The sequence below is a fragment of the Orycteropus afer genome, unplaced genomic scaffold, assembly GCF_000298275.1.
Source record: "Orycteropus afer afer isolate SDZICR_OR568_19922 unplaced genomic scaffold, OryAfe1.0 scaffold00804, whole genome shotgun sequence".
Classification (NCBI taxonomy): Eukaryota; Metazoa; Chordata; class Mammalia; order Tubulidentata; family Orycteropodidae; genus Orycteropus; species Orycteropus afer.
The window spans coordinates 65,017-71,016 of record NW_006922391.1 but is presented as its reverse complement, the minus strand read 5'-3'; the positions used below and the strand labels follow the sequence as shown (position 1 = coordinate 71,016).

At 39.7% G+C, this 6,000-nt stretch overlaps 1 protein-coding gene across 1 annotated transcript in view; it reads right to left on the bottom strand.

Annotated features, from left to right (window-relative positions):
- AGXT2 (alanine--glyoxylate aminotransferase 2) overlaps nucleotides 1-6,000 on the bottom strand; it is a gene marked incomplete at its 5' end in the record, with an annotated part of 95,846 nt that overhangs the window by 64,667 nt on the left and 25,179 nt on the right. The window lies entirely within an intron of this gene.

The following is a 6,000-nucleotide window of genomic DNA, read 5'->3' as shown; positions in this document are numbered from 1 at the left end:
TCTTTGTTCTGATTTTTCTTCATACAGGCTGGTGTCCAGGGATTTGTCTTGTAGTTGGGATATGCATTCTTCAGCCAGTTCTAACCTACTCCTTTGTGCTTCTACTGTGTTGTGTAATTCTGTAATTTTGGTATTCATCTTCTGGATTTCTAACTGCTGTTTTTGTTTGAGTCCTGAGTGTGCATTAATTTTGTTCTTGAATGATTTTCCTGAGTTCTTCCAGGGAACTGTCTGTGTTCTCCTTGTTTCTGTTTGGGTTTTCCCTAGGTGCTTGTAAAGCTCTATTAACATATCTTCTAAATTCTTTCTCAGCTAATTCTATTGCCTCCTCTTCCTCCATATATAATGAGACCTTTGTGGTTTTGCTTCTAATGCTTTGTTCTGCTTTTTGTTTGATTTGAGGTTACCTGTTGTTTCCTTTGCATTTTGAGGTGATCGTTAACTGTTGGTTATGTATTGATTTGTTTTATCTTGGTTTTATGGTTTAATATTTCAAAAAGTTGAAGCTTGTATATTTTATTTTTTTAGTTATTAATTCAGGTATTCTGGGTTGCTCTGCAGTTTTCTTTGTGATGGTGGAATCACTGTGTGGAATGGGGATGTGGGTTTCTGTTTGTCATAAAGAGGGTTTAGAGTTCAAACCAGGAGGTTTTATGTTGGCTGAATGTGGTTTCTTCTATTGGATGAGTGAAGTTATTGGAAGAGAAGGTGGGAGCAGAAGAAGGAAAGCTCACTGTTGCTATGGGGGGTTTCTAGGGCTTTGAGTGGGCTGCTATTGATGATGTCGTACTGTTATTTACAGGCCCATAGCTCAATTTGAGCAAGAGTCCAGTTGTTAGGGGGTCACCACTTTCCACCAGGCTCAGACACATGAAAAAACCCTGCTCCCAAGGCTCCTCAGCACCAAAACCCTGACCCAAGACAACTTCCTGGCTCCATGATCCACCATGGGGGTTTCTCTATCTGGCCCTGCCTGCCCATGGTGTCAGCCCAACCAGCCCAGACTGTGATCCACCTTGGGAATTCCTCTGTAAGTCCGCTCACCCATGGCACCAAAGATCCACTTTGTTTCAGCGGTGCTGGAATTGGGAGAGTGCCTGCTAGTAATCTGTGGTCCCAGTATTGCTGATAAAGTCAAGCACAGGCCTCTCAGTGCCATTAAGCTGACCCAAGCCTTCTTGGTAACCCGCTTCAAGGGGAGCGGGCCCACCCTCCTACAGCAGCAATGGACTCTCTGTTCTCGTTTCAACAGCGCTGAATCAGTCCATTTGCATCTAGTCATCCCAAGTTACTGATAAAATCAGGTGCTTAAGGTAGATCTTTGGGGTGATCACTGGTATGCTGGTGTGGTCACTGGTATACTGCTGTGGTGTGTCTCCTCCCTTAACCCAGGGAGGTCTCAGATGGCCATTCTCGCCTGCTGGTCACTGCCCCATGGAAGTCTCCAATGGCCTTTCTCAGCTGCCTGTCTGTGCTCTGCAGGATAGATCTTCTTATTTTTTTCCCCTGTACCTTTCATCTCTCTAATTCTACTCCTCTGAGTTTGGTGCACTCTAACTCAGTGAGCTGTTCAAATCACCAGAATCCCTAACTCAAATGCTGTAAGCACTAAGATGCTAGAGGGAAATAGCGTGGTGATTACTGCTGAGATTCCATTTTGAATCCCTCCTGGATTATGTTTTCTTATCCAGTCGGCAACTCTCCATTTCTTGAGTGGTGCATTTAATCCCTTGACATTCAGTGTAATTATCAACTAGTATGAATTGGTTGCTGTCATTCTGTTGTGTTTTTTCATGGTGTTCCTGGTATCTTTGTTCCCTATAATTTTCTGGGCTGAGTTCATTATGTTTATGAATCGTGTTATCATTTCCTTTGTTGTTATTGTTTTAGTATTTGCTAAATATTTGGGCTTGACTTTTTTTATTGTGATGTGAAGGTTTATCGTTTTATTTGAGGTTACCCTGTGATTTATAATTTTCTCCCCAAGTTTAGAAGAATCCATTCTCTCTTCCAACTTTCTTGACTTCTTCACCATTTAGAAGTTCTTTAACTACACTATTTTCCCACTCTTTTTGGTTTGTATTTGTCCTCATTTGCCAATTGATGTTGCCTGTTTACAATCTTGTAAGCTTATTTTACTTTGGATACTTCCATAACTGTGTTTGCTTCTGGGTTGTGTCATCTTGTGTATTAATGGTCAGTTGTTGTTTGCTATTACTGGTTCTCTGTTCAAAGGACTCCCTTTAGTATATCTTGTAAGGCTGGTCTAGTTTTAACAAATTCCTTTAATTTCTGCTTCTCTGGAAATCTAATTTCACCATCATATTTGAGAGACAATTTTGCTGAGTATGTAATTCTTGGTTGGAAAATTTTCTCTCTCAGCGTTTTATACATACAGTCCCATTGCCTTCTCACTTGCATGGTTTCTGCTGAGTAATAAGTGCTTTTTCTTATTTCTTCTTATTTTATTATTTGTAGTAACTTTTCATTTTTCCATGCTGCTTTTTGGATTCTTTCTTTGTCTTTGGTTTTGATGTGTTTGATGATGATATGTCTTGGTAATTTTGTTTTGGGGTCTATTCTGTTTGGGGTTCATTGGACTTCCTGAATGGATATATTGTCATCTTTCATCATATCAGGGAAGTTCTCTTCCAACAAATCTTGGACAATTGTCTCAGTGGTTTTCTTTTTCTCTTCCTGTTCTGGAATTCTGATTACATGTAGGTTATTCCTTTTGATGGTATCCCATATGAACCTTAGGCTTTCTTTGCTCTGTTTTGATCTTTTTTTCTGATTGATCCCTTTCAAAATAAGTATTGAGGTATTTGTCTTCAATCTCATGAATTCTGTCTTCCATGGATTCAGTTCTACTCTTTTGTCCTTTCAATGTGTTATTTATTTCTGAAAATTTAGTATTTATCTTCTGGATTTCTATGTGCAAATTTTGTATCATTTCTAATTTTTCATTTATTTTGTCATTATGTTCTTGCATTTTCTTCTGAAATTGTTCTAGAATTTTGTCTGTGTTTTCCTTAATTTTGTCAGTGTTTTCTTTGATCTGTCTCTCAATCATTTGAAGATACCTAAATATAATTCTTTTGAATTCCTTATGAGGGAGTTCCAATGCTGCTTCTTCCTCAGGGATGTGTTCTGGGTCTGTATCTTGCTCTCTTGTTTCTACCACTTTATCTTGCTTCTTTGTGTGGACTGTGATGGTCTGTTGTCTCTGAGACACTGTGACATTGTTGTATTGAGATCTCTGTCAACTGTTTGTGAAGAGCAGTTAAGGTTGAATCAGGCTCTTCTTGGTGGTCATTTATCATAGGCCCATTGGTGGGGAAGGAAGTGGTGGCTTTCACTCAGTGAGTTAAGCTGCAGGAGGTGCTGGTGTAGTTGTGTTGTAAGGGCACTGTTGCTGTCTCTCACTTAGTTTAGACAAAAACAACAATTAAATAACCATCAAAAAATTAAAAGCAAGTGGACAAAAAGCACATCATATAAACACACAGGAACCATAGCCAAAAAAAGAAAAAAAAAAACAAAACAAAACAATAAAAACCCCATAGTATCTGGGGAGAGGGCAGTAAAAGAAAAAAGGTAGAGTAGGATAATAATGAAGAAAAAATGTGAAAAATGCAAAAAGAAAAACAGGGAATGGGGTTAACCACCAGAAACAAAAAAATGGGAACCAGGAATAGGGAAGATAGAAAAAGCTGGAAACTAGAACCTGGGAAGGGAAGAATAAACAATAATAATAAAAAGGACATTAATAATTATACTAATAATTTTAAAACAGGCAAAAACAAACTAAAAAAAAAAAAAAAAGCTGGGCATGGCGGGGCAGGGCACCCAGGCTCTGTCTGAGCACACAGACTGGGATGGAATTCCTGCCAGCCCAGAATGTGGGTGGGAGTGAGGGATGGCCGCACCTCCATTCACCAAGAGGGTGTGGGGTATAAGAGTAACAAGGGGAATATTGCACCTTTCCAGTCTTTGGTGTCCAGAATATCCTTGTGGTTCCTAGCAAGTGGAGCCTATTCTTAGGTCCCTGGACTCTGAGAGACTGCTGTCACTTTAAATATTGAAAATTGTCAAACCATTTGTAAACGTTCAAAATGGCTGCACCCTCTGGACAGGCAAAAGTTCACAGCTCAGCCTGCCTTCCTCTTCAGTGCTTCCCCTTTTATTCACCAGCCACCCGTGCAGTCCTCTATGCAGCCCTTGGCTAACAGGACTGATTTTTAGGTTAATTCTTGGGTCCTACCACCACTTGGCAATATCCAAGCTGTCTGTGCCATCAGGATTGCTGACAAACTGAAGCTCCATATATCTCCTTTTTTGGTGTTTTTGTGCAAGATCTTCTACTAGTTGGAGGTTAGTCCACTTCTATATCCTTCCCTTCAAAGCTCAGGGCTCCAGGATTATCTTCTGTATCTGTGCTAATTGGTTCCCCTTTTCTTTGTTGAAGAGGGTCTGTGTAGTCTGTCTGCCTATTCCGCCATCTTACCAGAACTCCTTAATTCACTCTTGCATGTTTTTGTTGTTAGGTGCCATTGATTCAGTTGATTCTGACTCATAGCCATGCCATGTGACAGAGTAAAACTGTCCCATAAGGTTTCCTTGGATTTATAGAATCAAATCTTTAGGTCTTTCTTCTGAGAAGCTGGTGTTTGGCTTTGAACCATCAATATTTGGTAACTGACGCTTAATGATTTTGTCACTGAGCTCCTGATATAAGGTATACCAAGAAACCAAACTCACAGCTATTGAGTCAATTCCAACGCATAACAACCCCAACTGGGTTTCCAAAGCTGGGAATTTTTATGAAAGCAGACCTCCTCATCTTTCTTATGCAGAATGGCTTATGGGTTCCCACCAGCAACTTTTGGTTAGCTCTCAAATGCCTTAACCACTACATCACCGGAGCTCCTTTGATATAAGTTATAATGAAAGTAAATTGATACCTTTTAAAAACACAAGGTCAGAGTTATGTAGCCAGTGAATTTTATTCTTCAAATAATATCCTTGGAGTATATACTCAGTCTAACATTGCTGCCTGAGCACAAACTACTGTGGAATTTTTTTTTTTAACTTGTATTTTTGAATAGGAAAAACTCCGGTGGTTATAGCATTTGGAGGCTAACTAAAAAGGTTAGTGATTGGAACTATCCAGCCACTCTGTGGGAGAAAGATGGGGCAGTCTACTTCTGTAAAGATTTATAGGCTTGGAAACCCTGTGGGGCAGTTCTACTTTGTCCTATAGGGTTGCTATGAGTCGGAATCTACTCAGTGGAGGTGGGTTTGGTGTGTTTTGAATATCTGCAATGGTGTTGCTCTTCTAACTTAAACTAGTTGCCATTAAGTTGGTTTCGACCCCCTGTGTGTCACAGCACGACTATCCTCCATAAAGTTTTTAATAGTTCATTGTTTGAGAGCACATCACAGGGCCTCCTTTCTCCCAAGGCACCTCTGGGTGTCCTTGAACCTCTGACCTTTCAGTTAGCATCCAAGCACATTAGCAATTTGCACTGCTCAGGGACTCCTATTATAACTTAGCCTGAATTTTTTATATTTTTTAAAAATATCATTTGCAGGCAAGTTTTGTCAGTAAGGTAAGGTGAATGTTGCCAGATTAGTTAACATTATTTTGGTAACAATTAAGATGTTGACTTCATTATGAGAGTAAATTTCCCATGTGGTCTGTAAGCTGCCCCTGAAGCAATCCCCAAATATGAATTTTACATATACACTGATTACTATGCCCATTAGTAACTTACTTGATAGACATCAGTTTGGATGTTTAAGTTCTGTTGTGCTAGTTAAACCAACCAATTGAGCCTCTAACAAACCAACCAGCCAACTAGCAAAAAGCATCATACATTTCCAGCCACTCCATGGACTTTTCCCATTAGATGCTTTTTCCTTAGGATACAGGGGAGGCATTAAGAAGTTTCTCTCTGTGCCTTTCTTGTTCTCATTACAGTAAATTGAGACTATTAC